At 41.1% G+C, this 15,642-nt stretch overlaps 1 protein-coding gene, 2 non-coding genes and 3 pseudogenes across 3 annotated transcripts in view; 1 reads left to right on the top strand and 5 right to left on the bottom strand.

Moving 5' to 3' along the window:
* LOC131364083 (somatostatin receptor type 5) overlaps positions 1 to 15,642 on the bottom strand; it is a 211,311-nt gene that overhangs the window by 1,393 nt on the left and 194,276 nt on the right. The window lies entirely within an intron of this gene.
* LOC131364220 (U5 spliceosomal RNA) lies at positions 1,112 to 1,225 on the bottom strand. Its single transcript, XR_009206437.1, has one exon. It is a non-coding gene; the product is annotated as a U5 spliceosomal RNA (small nuclear RNA).
* Positions 3,174 to 3,337, bottom strand: LOC131364213 (U2 spliceosomal RNA; annotated as a pseudogene).
* On the bottom strand, positions 6,524 to 6,687 carry LOC131364214 (U2 spliceosomal RNA; annotated as a pseudogene).
* Positions 7,012 to 7,128, bottom strand: LOC131364217 (U5 spliceosomal RNA). The gene has a single exon (XR_009206434.1). It is a non-coding gene; the product is annotated as a U5 spliceosomal RNA (small nuclear RNA).
* On the top strand, positions 7,625 to 7,789 carry LOC131364212 (U2 spliceosomal RNA; annotated as a pseudogene).

Below are 15,642 nucleotides of genomic sequence, written 5' to 3'. Positions count from 1 at the left end.
AATCAATTACATCATACAGTAAGTATATCATCATATTTTTTCAGTATTCCTTGAGATTAGAACCTGAAGGGTAAAAGTATGTACATTCTTGGTGAGATCCAGACAATAGTTCCACCATTGCCTCGTTGAAGATAGGGAGGTACACAGGAATGTGAATTGTTTTATGACACACTTTCCAAAAACCCCCAAAGTCCCCAACGTTTCTGTTTTTGCTTGAAGATATAACTTCATCACACTCAATATTAATAATTTTGCCTGCCACAATACACATTAATAAATGAAGTTTCCTTTTCACATGTTTGGGGTCGACTATGATATGAAATGTGATTGTTTACTTTAAAATGCCAAAATTCATAAGAAACATAGGAAAGTCATAAAAAATATGAATTTTGATATGAAATGTGATTTTTTTCATCAAAGTGCAAAGATTCATAAGAAACATGGAAAAAGTGATATTCCATGAAAATTCACTTAACAAAGTCAACTTTCATCATTTTTGGTCGAACTGGCTTGTTTCCTGCCACCGCGCAGCTTGCTCTCTGCATTGTGCTTCTCTGGCGCTGAAAATGCGATTCCGCAAGTCTCAGCGCTCTACGAGCAAGGGAAAGCGGTTTTTCAGACAAACGCACGTGTGCAGCTGAATTGGGCAGTTTTCTTTGACTTTTTCACGCTTGGACGTTTGGACGTTTCAACTATGAAATGAAATGTGATTGATTACTTTAAAATACCACAATTCATGAGAAACATAGGAAAGTGATATAAATATGTATTTTTAGTCTTCTCAAGGCCAGACTAAGGATTGTAACGTGAACCCAGACCAAGGCCAAAAAGCCAGAGCAGTGAACACAATAGATCCTAGCTAAAAAGCCTGAGAAGTGATCCTACACAAACCCCATTCCATCTATTCTCCTTCTCAAACCCAGTCAAAGCCCAAAACCAGCCCAGAGAATACTTGATCTTAGCCAAAAGGCCAAGAAGCAATAAACTTTTATCTCCTCTGCTTAAGGGACAGCCTCAGGCCACACCTATACAAGCATGCATAAAGTCACATAAGACTCACAAATAAGACCCAACTCTGGGAAACTACCCATTTAACATTGAAGCATACACAGCTTTACCAGAGCAAAGCTCATAAACATACATAAAACTCATTGATGATCCTCACCACAAAAATCTTTAGCAAAAAACAAAAGATTTATGCATGACTTAAGAAAAACCAGAGCTTTAAAGAAAAAAAAAAAAGTGAGCAGCACCAGGAAACCCTTGTCAGGGAAACCCAATGCTCGATGAGGGTAAGGCCAGCCCATTTCTTTTTTCTATTTTTTTTTTTTTATATCCTTTCCGTCACACTCACCTTCTCAAAGCTAGACTAAGAAGTGCAATGTGAATACAGTCACAGCCCAAAACCAGACCAGAGAACACTTGATCTTAGCCAAAAGGCCGAGAAGCAATAAACTTTTATCTCTTCTGCTTAATGGACAGCCTCAGGCCACACCTACACATGCATGCATAAAGTCACATAACCAAATAAGACCCAACTCCTGGAAACTACCCACTTAACATTGAAGCATAGACAGCTTTGTCAGAGCAAAGCTCATGAAAGTACATCAAGCTCATTGATATTCCTCACCACAGAAATCTTTAATAAACGACAAAAGATTTAGGCATGGCTTAATAGAAACTAGAGCTATAAAGAAAAAAAAGGGCAAACAGCACCAGGAAACCCTTGTTAGAGAAACACAATGCTCGATGAGGGTAAGGCCGGCCCCTTTTTTTTTTCTTTTCTTTTTTTTTTTATATCCTTTCCGTCACACTCGCCTTCTCAAAGCCAGACTAAGAAGTGCAATGTGAATACAGTCACAGCCAAAAGGCCGAGAAGCAATAAACTTTTCCACCAGTAAGAGCAGAGTGTGAAGGTTTAATTAGCAGAGTAATAGCACAGTTTTGCTTAAAATATTGCAATGCACACAACATTATGGGTGACATATCAGAGTTCAAAAGAGGACAAATTGTTGGTACACGTCTCGCTGGCGCATCTGTGACTAAGACAGCAAGTCTTTGTGATGTATCAAGAGCCACGGTATCCAGGGTAATGTCAGCATACCACCAAGAAGGACGAACCACATCCAACAGGAGCAACTGTGGATGCAAGAGGAAGCTGTTTGAAAGGGATGTCCGGGTGCTAACCCGGATTGTATCCAAAAAAACATAAAACCACAGCTGCCTAACTCACTGCAGAATTAAATGTGCACCTCAACTCTCCTGTTTCCACCAAAACTGTCCGTCGGGAGCTCCACAGGGTCAACGTACATGGCCGGGCTGTTATAGCCAAACCTTTGGTCACTCGTGCCAATGCCAAAAGTCAGTTTCAATGGTGCCAGCAGCGAAAATCTTGGGCTGTGGATAATGTGAAACATGTATTGTTCTCTGATGAGTCCACCTTCACTGTCTTTCCCTCATAGTTACGGTGTGAAGAAGCCCCAAAGAAGCATACCATCCAGACTGTTGCATGCCCAGAGTGAAGCATGGGGGTGGATCAGTGATGGTTTGGGCTGCAATATCATGGTATTCCCTAGGCCCAATACTTGTGCTAGATGTCACTGCCAAGGACTACCGAACCATTCTGGAGGACCATGTGCACCCAATGGTTCAAACATTGTATCCTGAAGCGGTGCCGTGTAGCAGGATGATAATGCACCAATACACACAGCAAGACTGGTGACAGAGTGGTTTGATGAACATGAAAGTGAAGTTGAACATCTCCCATAGCCTGCACAGTCACCAGATCTAAATATTATTGAGCCACTTTGGGGTGTTTTGGAGGAGTGAGTTAGGAAACATTTTCCTCCACCAGCATCATATAGTGACCTAGCCACTATTCTGCAAAAAGAATAGCTCTAAAAAGAAAAAAAAAAGTGAGCAGCACCAGGAAACCCTTGTCGGAGAAACACAATGCTCGATGAGGGTAAGGCCGGCCCCTTGGTTTGTTTGAGTGGAGAAAGGGTGGGGAAAGGTTGACGAGCAACAACTGACAGTGGTGAGCAGAAGGAGGAGAAGATAGGCTAGGGAACAGGTTGAGTTGAATGCAGACATAATTTGAGAAGTAAGTAAGTAAGTAAATAAGTCAGTAAATCATTAAGTTAGTAATTTTTTCTCCTTCATTTTACATGAGAAAACAGTGTACCAAGCCTGGACGTACTGCAATACCATGCCGATCCGCGGAGCGGACATAGCAAGCCCCTTATCCAGCTCCCAGCTCTAAAAATCTGTTTAACATAATAGACATGTGAGATATTAAACTGATGAGAACAGATTGTTTTTCCAATCCAAATCCTACCCATATCCATTCCTAACCATTCACCTTCTCAAGGCCAGACTAAGGATTGTAACGTGAACCCAGACCAAGGCCAAAAAGCCAGAGCAGTGAACACAATAGATCCTAGCTAAAAAGCCTGAGAAGCGATCCTACACAAACCCAGTCAAAGCCCAAAACCACACCAGAGAACACTTGAACTTAGCCAAAAGGCCAAGAAGCAATAAACTTTTACCTCCTCTGCTTAAAGGACAGCCTCAGGCCACTGCTATACAAGCATGCATAAAGTCACATAAGCAAATAAGACCCAACTCCTGGAAACTACCCATTTAACATTGAAGCATACACAGCTTTGCCAGAGCAAAGCTCATAAAAATACATCAAACTCATTGATTTTTTTTTATTATTATTAAAACCAGTACGCACAAGAAAAACACACAAAAAAGCCAAACAATCAAAACAAATAGAACTTCAACACATGTTCAATCAGTCCCCAAAACACAAAAAAAGAACAATCCCTCTCCCCATCGCTCCCCACCCCCCACCAACACCTACACATCCCCACATCAGCAATTTGGAACCAAAAAAAATTCACAACAAAAAAAAACAGTGACATTCTATGAAGGAAAAACAAAAGACATCATACTTACACAATCACAAACCACACACGAAAGAGACAAAAAGAAAAAGCAAAAACAAACTCCAAAACAAAATAAACAGACAAAAGGAGGCCGAGGGAAAACAAAAACAGAAAATGAAACAGAAAAAGCAAAACAAATCAAATGTAGACCTACCTATCCCGACCCTCCTCCCCCCAACTACACCTGTCCATCCACCTGGGGCCACCATGGCGCCCCCACCACAGTTACCCCTGAAAACCATCCCCTCCTCTGCTGCCCCAACCCCTGCCCTCACAAAACCTCGTTTCTGATCAACGCCAGGTTCATACCACACATCCTCCCGGGCACCCCACAGGTCTGATCAGGGTGAACCACCTGGGCCATCACCTCTCTCAGGCAAAGAACCATTACCTTGGCCAAGATCTTATAATCGACCGTCAACAACGTGATTGTTCTCCAATTAGCCAAATCAGTCCTTTCGCCCTTTTTATATAAGAGGGTGACATACCTCACCACTGCTGAAGGAGGTAGAGCTCCGCCGTCCACGGCTTCCCTGTAGACGGCCAGCAGATCCGGACCTACCAAAGGCCAGAAAGTACGATACCATTCCACCGGTAAGCCATCTCCACCAGGAGCCACACCACTCTGTAGGTAGAGCATAGCTCTCCCTACCTCCCCTAGGGAGAGCTCTCCCTCCAAAGTTAACGCACTATCCTTTGGCACCCTGCCGGCGACAGCGTCCAGAAAAGCTGCCGTCCCTTGTTTCTCTTGCACCGAAGAGATCGCTGAAAAAAGATCTAGCCACTTCTAGCATATCTTTGGTTGAGGTAACCACACGAGGGCCCTCGATGTACGACCTATGCTGGCGGTACCTCACGCTACTCAAAAAATCCCCTCCCCTCCTTTGTCCACAGTCCATCTAAACAAAGTTCCCCCCCAACCCCCACCCCCACCCACAGAACACCACTCCATCTCCCAACCTCCAATTCCCACATAATCCTTCCCCCTCTGGGGTTCAGACTTCTCATTTTTCACCATTACCCTTAGAAACCCCCTTACCCCTCCCAGCCTGGACTCGTGTCCATTCCTCCCCATCTCTTGCCCCATCCTCCCGATCCTCCTCATCCCCTCCCCGATCCTCCTCATCCCCTCCCCGATCCTCCCCATCCCCTCCCCTCCCGATCCTCCCCATCCCCTCCCCTCCCGATCCTCCCCATCCCCTCCCCTCCCCTCCTGATCCTCCCTCCGGATCCTCCCCATCCCCTCCCCCCCTCCTGATCCTCCCCATCCCCTCCCCCCCTCCTGATCCTCCCTCCGGATCCTCCCCATCCCCTCCCCTCCTGATCCTCCCCATCCCCTCCCCTCCTGATCCTCCCCATCCCTGATCCTCCCCATCCCCTCCCCTCCTGATCCTCCCTCCGGATCCTCCCCTCCCCTCCCCATCCCCTCCCCTCCCCTCCCCATAGGCATAGTCCACAAAGCAATTCCCCCTCTGGCAGTCGGGAGCACTGATCAAAAAAGTTGGTGCAGTCCGAGAAGGCAAAGAAAGTTATGTCCAAAAAACCAGCCGAAGAAAAATCCTGCAGGCATAGAACCTTCGACGGCTGGATCTTGCAAACATCCCTCAGCAAAGGCAGAACGACCCAATCCCATAAAAGCGTTTCTTGACATCCAGAGAAGCATCCGATCAAACCTGGATCCTAAAGGAGTGTTGAAGCCGCACCACAGGTTGATGCTAAACTTGATCCTAACCAAAAAGCAGAGAAGCAATAGCCCATTGACAATCCTCTCTACAGAAAACTTTAGCAAAAAGTGAAAAATTTATGCATTACTTGAAACTAAAAAGAAAAAAAAGGTGAGCAGCACCAGGAAACCCTTGTCAGGGAAACACAATGCTCGATGAGGGTAAGACCAGCCCATTTTTTTTTTTCTATTTTTTTTTTATATCCTTTCCGTCACACTCGCCTTCTCAAAGCCAGACTAAGAAGTGCAATGTGAATACAGTCACAGCCCAAAGCCAGACCAGAGAACACTTGATCTTAACCAAAAGGCCGAGAAACAATAAACTTTTATCTCTTCTGCTTAATGGACAGCCTCAGGCCACACCTACACAGGCATGCATAAAGTCACATAACCAAATAAGACCCAACTACTGGAAACTACCCATTTAACATTGAAACATACACAGCTTTGCTAGAGCAAAGCTGATGAAAGAACATCAAGCTCATTGAGGTTCCTCTCCATGGAAATCTTTAACAAAAGGCAAAAGGGTAAGATTTATGCACAGCTTAATAGAAACCAGAGCTACAAAAAAAATAAATAAATAAAAAAAATGAGCAGCACCAGGAAACCCTTGTCGGAGAAACACAATGCTCGATGAGGGTAAGGCCGGCCCCTTGGGTTGGTTGAGTGGAGAAGGGGAGGGGAAAGGTTCACGAGCAACAACTGACAGTGGTGAGCAGAAGGAGGACAAGATAGGCTAGGGAACAGGTTGGGTTGAACGCAGACATAATTTGATAAGTAAGTAAGTACGTAAGTAAGTCAGTAAATCATTAAGTTAGTCATTTTTTCTCCTTCATTTTACATGAGAAAACAGTGCACCAAGCCTGGATGTACTGCAATACCATGCCAACCCGCGGAGCGGATGTAGAAAGCCCCTTATCCGGCTCCCAGCTCTAAAAATCTGTTTAACATAAAGGACATATGAGATGTTAAACTGATGAGAACAGATTGTTTTTCCAATCCAAATCCTACCCATATCCATTCCTAACCATTCACCTTCTCAAGGTCAGACTAAGGATTGTAACATGAACCCAGACCAAGCTAAAAGGCCAGAGCAGTGAACACAATAGATCCTAGCTAAAAAGCCTGAGAAGCGATCCTACACAAACCCAGTCAAAGCCCAAAACCACACCAGAGAACACTTGAACTTAGCCAAAAGGCCAAGAAGCAATAAACTTTTACCTCCTCTGCTTAAAGGACAGCCTCAGGCCACACCTATACAAGCATACATAAAAATTACATAAGCAAATAAGACCCAACCCCTGGAAACTACCCACTTAACATTGAAGCATACACAGCTTTGCCAGAACAAAGCTCATAAAAATACATCAAACTCATTGATGAGTCTCTCTACAGAAACCTTTAGCAAAAAGCGAAAGATTCATGCATGATGTAAGAGAAACCACAAAGAAAAAAATGTGAGTAGCACCAGGAAACCCTTGTCAGGGAAACACAATGCTCGATGAGGGTAACGCCGGCCCATTTTTTTTTTCTATTTTTTCTTTTTATATCCTTTCCACTCGCCTTCTCAAAACCAGACTAAGAAGTGGAATGTGAATACAGTAACAGCCCAAAGCCAGACCAGAGAACACTTGATCTTAGCCAAAAGGCCGAGAAGCAATGAATTTTTATCTCTTCTGCTTAACGGACAGCCTCAGGCCACACCTTTACAAGCATGCATAAAGTCACAACCAAATAAGACCCAAGTATTGAAAACTACCCATTTAACATTGAAGGATGCACAGCTTTGCCAGAGCAAAGCTCACAAAAATACATCAACCTCATTGATGTTGCGTACGATCACTTCTCAGGCTTTTTAGTGTGTTCACTGGTCTGGCTTTTTGGCCTTGGTCTGGGTTCACGTTACAATCCTTAGTCTGGCCTTGAGAAGGTGAACGGTAAGGAACGGATAGGATTTGGATTGGAAAAGATAATCTGTTCTAATCAGTTTAATAACTCATACGTCCTCTATATTAAACAGATTTTTAGAGATGGGAGGCAGAAAAGGGGCTTGCTACGTCCGCTCCGTGGATCGGCCTGGTATTGCAGTACTTCCAGGTTTGGTGCACCGTTTTCTGATGTAAAATTAAGGAAAATGAATTAATGACTTACTGACTTGCTTACTTAATTACTTACCAAATTATATTCGCATTCAACCCGCCCTGTTCCCTAGCCTATCTTCACCTCCTTCTGCTCACCACTGTCAGTTGTGGCTCGTCAACCTTTCCCCACCCTTTCTCCACTCATCCAACCCAAGGGGCTGGCCTTACTCTCATCGAGGACTATGTTTCTCCGACAAGGGTTTCCGGGTGCTACTCACCTTTTTTCTTCATAGCTCTGTTTTCTCTTAAGTCGTGAGAAAATCTTTTGCCTTTTTTTTTAAGATTTCTGTGGAGAAAAACATCAATGAATTGTTATGCCTTTTTCTCTGGCAAAGCTGTGTATGTTTCAATATTAAACGGCTAGTTTCCAGGACTTGGGTCTTATTTGCTTATATGACTTTATGCATGTCTCTACAGGTGTGGCCTGAGGCTGTCCTTTAAGCAGAGGAGATAAAAGTTTATTGCTTCTTGGCCTTTTGGCTAGGATCAAGTGTTCTCTTGTCTGGTTTTGGGCATTGACTGGTTTTAAGAAGGAGAATAGACATCATTTTTGGTCGAACTGGATTGTTTCCTGCCACCGCGCAGCTTGCTCTCTGCATTGTGCTTCTCTGGCGCTGAAAAGGCGATTCCGCAAGTCTCAGCGCTCTACGAGCAAGGGAAAGCGGTTTTTCAGAGAATCGCATGTGTGCAGCTGAGTGGGGCAGTTTTCTTTGATTTTTTCACGTTTGGGGTCAACTATGATATGAAATGTGATTGTTTACTTTAAAATGCCAAAGTTCATAAGAAACAAAGGAAAGTCAAAAAAAATATCATTTTCCATATTTTATATGATATTTTTCATCAAAGTGCAAAAATTCATGAGAAACATAGAAAAAGTGATATTCTATTAAAATTCACTTAACAAAGTCAACTTTCATCATTTTTGGTCGAATTGGCTTGTTTCCTGCCACCGCGCAGCTTGCTCTCTGCATTGTGCTTCTCTGGCGCTGAAAATGAGATTCCGCAAGTCTCAGCGCTCTACGAGCAAGGGAAAGCGGTTTATCAGACAATCGTATGTGTGCAGCTGAATGGGGCAGTTGTCTTTGACTTTTTTCACGTTTGGGGTCAACTATGATATGAAATATGATTGTTTACTTTAAAATACCAAAATTCGAAAGAAACAAAATAAAGTAAAAAAAATATGATATTCCATATGAAATATGATATATTTCATCAAAGTGCAAAAATTCATGAGAAACATAAAAAAAAGTGAAATTCCATGAAAATTCACTTAACAAAGTCAACTTTCATCATTTTTGGTCGAACTGGCTTGTTTCCTGCCACCGCGCAGCTTGCTCTCTGCATTGTGCTTCTCTGGCGCTGAAAATGCGATTCCGCAAGTCTCAGCGCTCTACGAGCAAGGGAAAGCGGTTTTTCAGACAATCGCATGTGTGCAGCTGAGTGGGGCTGCTTTCTTTGACTTTTTCAAATGTTTGGGGTCAACTATGATATGAAATGCTATTGTTTACTTTAAAAGGCCAAAATTCATTTAAAACAAGGAAATGTCATGAAAAATATGAATATCATATGAAATATGATTTCTTCAATGAAAGTTCAAAAATTCATGAGAAACATGGACACAGTGATATTCCATGAAAATTCACTTAACAAAGTCAACTTTCATCATTTTTGGTCGAACTGGCTTGTTTCCTGCCACCGCGCAGCTTGCTCTCTGCATTGTTCTTCTCTGGCGCTGAAAATGCGATTCCGCAAGTCTCAGCGCTCTACGAGCAAGGGAAAGCGGTTTTTCAGTCAATCGCATGTTTGCAGCTGAATGGGGCAGTCTTCTTTGACTTTTTTCACATGTTTGGTGTCAACTATGATATGAAATGTGATTGTTTACTTTAAATTGCCAAAATTCATAAGAAACATGGGAAAGTCATGAAAGAAATGAAATTTCATATGAAATATGATTTTTTCAATGAAAGATCAAAAATGCAGTAGAAACATGGAAACAGTGATATTCCATGAAAATTCACTTAACAAAGTCAACCTTCATCATTTTTGGTCGAACTGGCTTGTTTCCTGCCACCGCGCAGCTTGCTCTCTGCATTGTGCTTCTCTGGCGCTGAAAATGCGATTCCGCAAGTCTCAGCGCTCTACGAGCAAGGGAAAGCGGTTTTTCAGAGAATCGCATGTGTGCAGCTGAGTGGGGCTGTTTTCTTTGACTTTTTTCATATGTTTGGGGTCAACTATGATATGACATGTGATTGATTATTTGAAAATGCCAAAATTCATCAGACACAAATGAAATTTAAAAAAAATATCAATTTCAATATGATACATGATATTTTTATCAAAGTGCAAAAATTCATGAGAAACATAGAAAAAGTGATATTCCATGAAAATTCACTTAACAAAGTCAACTTTCATTATTTTTGGTCGAACTGGCTTGTTTCCTGCCACCGCGCAGCTTGCTCTCTGCATTGTGCTTCTCTGGCGCTGAAAAGGCGATTCCGCAAGTCTCAGCGCTCTACGAGCAAGGGAAAGCGGTTTTTCAGACAATCGCATGTGTGCAGCTTTGTGGGGCAGTTTTCTTTGACTTTTTTCGTATGTTTGGGGTCAACTATATGACATGTGGTTGTTTATTTTAAAATGCCAAAATTCATCAGACACAAAGGAAAGTAAACAAAAAAATCAATTTCCCTATGATACATGATATTTTTCATCAAAGTGCAAAAATTCATGAGAAACATAGAAATTGTGATATTCCATGAAAATTCACTTAACAAAGTCAACTTTCATCATTTTTGGTCGAACTGGCTTGTTTCCTGCCACCGCGCAGCTTGCTCTCTGCATTGTGCTTCACTGGCGCTGAATAGGCGATTCCGCAAGTCTCAGCGCTCTACGAGCAAGTGAACGCGGATTTTCAGACAATCGCATGTGTGCAGCTTTGTGGGGCAGATTTCTTTGACTTTTTTCATATGTTTGGGGTCAACTATGATATGAAATGTGATTGTTTACTGTAAAATGCCAAAATTCATCAGACACAAAGGAAAGTCAAAAAAAATATCATTTTCCATATGATACATGATATTTTTCATCAATGTGCAAAAATTCATGAGAAACATAGAAAAAGTGATATTCCATGAATATTCACTTAACAAAGTCAACTTTCATCATTTTTGGTCGAACTGGCTTGTTTCCTGCCACCGCGCAGCTTGCTCTCTGCATTGTGCTTCTCTGGCGCTGAAAATGCGATTCCGCAAGTCTTAACGCTCTACGAGCAAGGGAAAGCGGTTTTTCAGACAATCGCATGTTTGCAGCTGAATGGGGCAGTCTTCTTTGACTTTTTTCACATGTTTGGTGTCAATTATGATATGAAATGTGATTGTTTACTTTAAATTGCCAAAATTCATAAGAAACATGGGAAAGTCATGAAAAATATGAAATTTCATATGAAATATGATTTTTTCAATGAAAGTTCAAAAATTCAGTAGAAACATGGAAACAGTGATATTCCATGAAAATTCACTTAACAAAGTCAACCTTCATCATTTTTGGTCGAACTGGCTTGTTTCCTGCCCCCGCGCAGCTTGCTCTCTGCATTGTGCTTCTCTGGCGCTGAAAATGCGATTCCGCAAGTCTCAGCGCTCTACGAGCAAGGGAAAGCGGTTTTTCAGCTAATCGCATGTGTGCAGCTTTGTGGGGCAGTTTTCTTTGACTTTTTTCATATGTTTGGGGTCAACTATGATATGACATGTGATTGATTATTTGAAAATGACAAAATTCATCAGACACAAATGAAATTAAAAAAAAAATATCAATTTCCATATGATACATGATATTTTTATCAAAGTGCAAAAATTCATGAGAAACATAGAAATTGTGATATTCCATGAAAATTCACTTAACAAAGTCAACTTTCATTATTTTTGGTCGAACTGGCTTGTTTCCTGCCACCGCGCAGCTTGCTCTCTGCATTGTGCTTCTCTGGCGCTCAAAAGGCGATTCCGCAAGTCTCAGCGCTCTACGAGCAAGGGAAAGCGGTTTTTCAGCTAATCGCTTGTGTGCAGCTTTGTGGGGCAGTTTTCTTTGACTTTTTTCATATGTTTGGGGTCAACTATGATATGACATGTGATTGATTATTTGAAAATGCCAAAATTCATCAGACACAAATGAAATTAAAAAAAAATATCAATTTCCATATGATACATGATATTTTTATCAAAGTGCAAAAATTCATGAGAAACATAGAAATTGTGATATTCCATGAAAATTCACTTAACAAAGTCAACTTTAATTATTTTTGGTCGAACTGGCTTGTTTCCTGCCACCGCGCAGCTTGCTCTCTGCATTGTGCTTCTCTGGCGCTCAAAAGGCGATTCCGCAAGTCTCAGCGCTCTACGAGCAAGGGAAAGCGGTTTTTCAGACAATCGCATGTGTGCAGCTTTGTGGGGCAGTTTTCTTTGACTTTTTTCGTATGTTTGGTGTCAACTATATGACATGTGGTTGTTTATTTTAAAATGCCAAAATTCATCAGACACAAAGGAAAGTAAACAAAAAAATCAATTTCCATATGATACATGATATTTTTCATCAAAGTGCAAAAATTCATGAGAAACATAGAAATTGTGATATTCCATGAAAATTCACTTAACAAAGTCAACTTTCATCATTTTTGGTCGAACTGGCTTGTTTCCTGCCACCGCGCAGCTTGCTCTCTGCATTGTGCTTCTCTGGCGCTGAAAATGCGATTCCGCAAGTCTCAGCGCTCTACGAGCAAGGGAAAGCGGTTTTTCAGAGAATCGCATGTGTGCAGCTGAGTGGGGCTGTTTTCTTTGACTTTTTTCATATGTTTGGTGTCAACTATGATATGAAATGTGATTGTTTAGTTTAAATTGCCAAAATTCATAAGACACATGGGAAAGTCATGAAAAATATGAAATTTCATATAAAATATGATTTTTCAATGAAAGTTCAAAAATTCAGTAGAAACATGGAAACAGTGATATTCCATGAAAATTCACTTAACAAAGTCAACTTTCATCATTTTTGGTCGAACTGGCTTGTTTCCTGCCCCCGCGCAGCTTGCTCTCTGCATTGTGCTTCTCTGGCGCTGAAAATGCGATTCCGCAAGTCTCAGCGCTCTACGAGCAAGGGAAAGCGGTTTTTCAGCTAATCGCATGTGTGCAGCTTTGTGGGGCAGTTTTCTTTGACTTTTTTCATATGTTTGGGGTCAACTATGATATGACATGTGATTGATTATTTGAAAATGACAAAATTCATCAGACACAAATGAAATTAAAAAAAAATATCAATTTCCATATGATACATGATATTTTTATCAAAGTGCAAAAATTCATGAGAAACATAGAAATTGTGATATTCCATGAAAATTCACTTAACAAAGTCAACTTTCATTATTTTTGGTCGAACTGGCTTGTTTCCTGCCACCGCGCAGCTTGCTCTCTGCATTGTGCTTCTCTGGCGCTCAAAAGGCGATTCCGCAAGTCTCAGCGCTCTACGAGCAAGGGAAAGCGGTTTTTCAGACAATCGCATGTGTGCAGCTTTGTTGGGCAGTTTTCTTTGACTTTTTTCATATGTTTGGGGTCAACTATGATACGAAATGTGATTGTTTACTGTAAAATGCCAAAATTCATCAGACACAAAGGAAAGTCAAAAAAAATATCATTTTCCATATGATACATGATATTTTTCATCAAAGTGCAAAAATTCATGAGAAACATAGAAAAAGTGATATTCCATGAATATTCACTTAACAAAGTCAACTTTCATCATTTTTGGTCGAACTGGCTTGTTTCCTGCCACCGCGCAGCTTGCTCTCTGCATTGTGCTTCTCTGGCGCTGAAAATGCGATTCCGCAAGTCTCAACGCTCTACGAGCAAGGGAAAGCGGTTTTTCAGACAATCGCATGTTTGCAGCTGAATGGCGCAGTCTTCTTTGACTTTTTTCACATGTTTGGTGTCAACTATGATATGAAATGTGATTGTTTACTTTAAATTGCCAAAATTCATAAGAAACATGGGAAAGTCATGAAAAATATGAAATTTCATATGAAATATGATTTTTTCAATGAAAGTTCAAAAATTCAGTAGAAACATGGAAACAGTGATATTCCATGAAAATTCACTTAACAAAGTCAACTTTCATCATTTTTGGTCGAACTGGCTTGTTTCCTGCCACCGCGCAGCTTGCTCTCTGGATTGTGCTTCTCTGGCGCTGAAAATGCGATTCCGCAAGTCTCAGAGCTCTACGAGCTTGGGAAAGCGGTTTTTCAGACAATCGCATGTGTGCAGCTTTTTGGGGCAGTTTTCTTTGACTTTTTTCATGTTTGGTGTCAACTATGATATGAAATGTGATTGTTTAGTTTAAATTGCCAAAATTCATAAGAAACATGGGAAAGTCATGAAAAATATGAAATTTCACATGAAATATGATTTTATTCAATGAAAGTTCAAAAATTCAGTAGAAACATGGAAACAGTGATATTCCATGAAAATTCACTTAACAAAGTCAACTTTCATTATTTTTGGTCGAACTGGCTTGTTTCCTGCCACCGCGCAGCTTGCTCTCTGCATTGTGCTTCTCTGGCGCTGAAAATGCGATTCCGCAAGTCTCAGCGCTCTACGAGCAAGGGAAAGCGGTTTTTCAGAAAATCGCATGTGTGCAGCTGAGTGGGGCTGTTTTCTTTGACTTTTTTCACGTGTTTGGGGTCAACTATGATATGAAATGTGATTGTTTACTTTAAATTGCCAAAATTCATAAGAAACATGGGAAAGTCATGAAAAATATGAAATTTCATATGAAATATGATTTTTTCAATGAAAGTTCAAAAATTCAGTAGAAACATGGAAACAGTGATATTCCATGAAAATTCACTTAACAAAGTCAACCTTCATCATTTTTGGTCGAACTGGCTTGTTTCCTGCCCCCGCGCAGCTTGCTCTCTGCATTGTGCTTCTCTGGCGCTGAAAATGCGATTCCGCAAGTCTCAGCGCTCTACGAGCAAGGGAAAGCGGTTTTTCAGCTAATCGCATGTGTGCAGCTTTGTGGGGCAGTTTTCTTTGACTTTTTTCATATGTTTGGGGTCAACTATGATATGACATGTGATTGATTATTTGAAAATGACAAAATTCATCAGACACAAATGAAATTAAAAAAAAAATATCAATTTCCATATGATACATGATATTTTTATCAAAGTGCAAAAATTCATGAGAAACATAGAAATTGTGATATTCCATGAAAATTCACTTAACAAAGTCAACTTTCATTATTTTTGGTCGAACTGGCTTGTTTCCTTCCACCGCGCAGCTTGCTCTCTGCATTGTGCTTCTCTGGCGCTCAAAAGGCGATTCCGCAAGTCTCAGCGCTCTACGAGCAAGGGAAAGCGGTTTTTCAGACAATCGCATGTGTGCCGCTTTGTGGGGCAGTTTTCTTTGACTTTTTTCGTATGTTTGGGGTCAACTATATGACATGTGGTTGTTTATTTTAAAATGCCAAAATTCATCAGACACAAAGGAAAGTAAACAAAAAAATCAATTTCCATATGATACATGATGTTTTTCATCAAAGTGCAAAAATTCATGAGAAACATAGAAATTGTGATATTCCATGAAAATTCACTTAACAAAGTCAACTTTCATCATTTTTGGTCGAACTGGCTTGTTTCCTGCCACCGCGCAGCTTGCTCTCTGCATTGTGCTTCTCTGGCGCTGAAAATGCGATTCCGCAAGTCTCAGCGCTCTACGAGCAAGGGAAAGCGGTTTTTCAGCTAATCGCTTGTGTGCAGCTTTGTGGGGCAGTTTTCTTTGACTTTTTT

This window comes from Hemibagrus wyckioides, linkage group LG13 (assembly GCF_019097595.1).
Source record: "Hemibagrus wyckioides isolate EC202008001 linkage group LG13, SWU_Hwy_1.0, whole genome shotgun sequence".
Taxonomy (NCBI): Eukaryota; Metazoa; Chordata; class Actinopteri; order Siluriformes; family Bagridae; genus Hemibagrus; species Hemibagrus wyckioides.
This window is presented reverse-complemented; position numbering and strand designations above follow the sequence as displayed.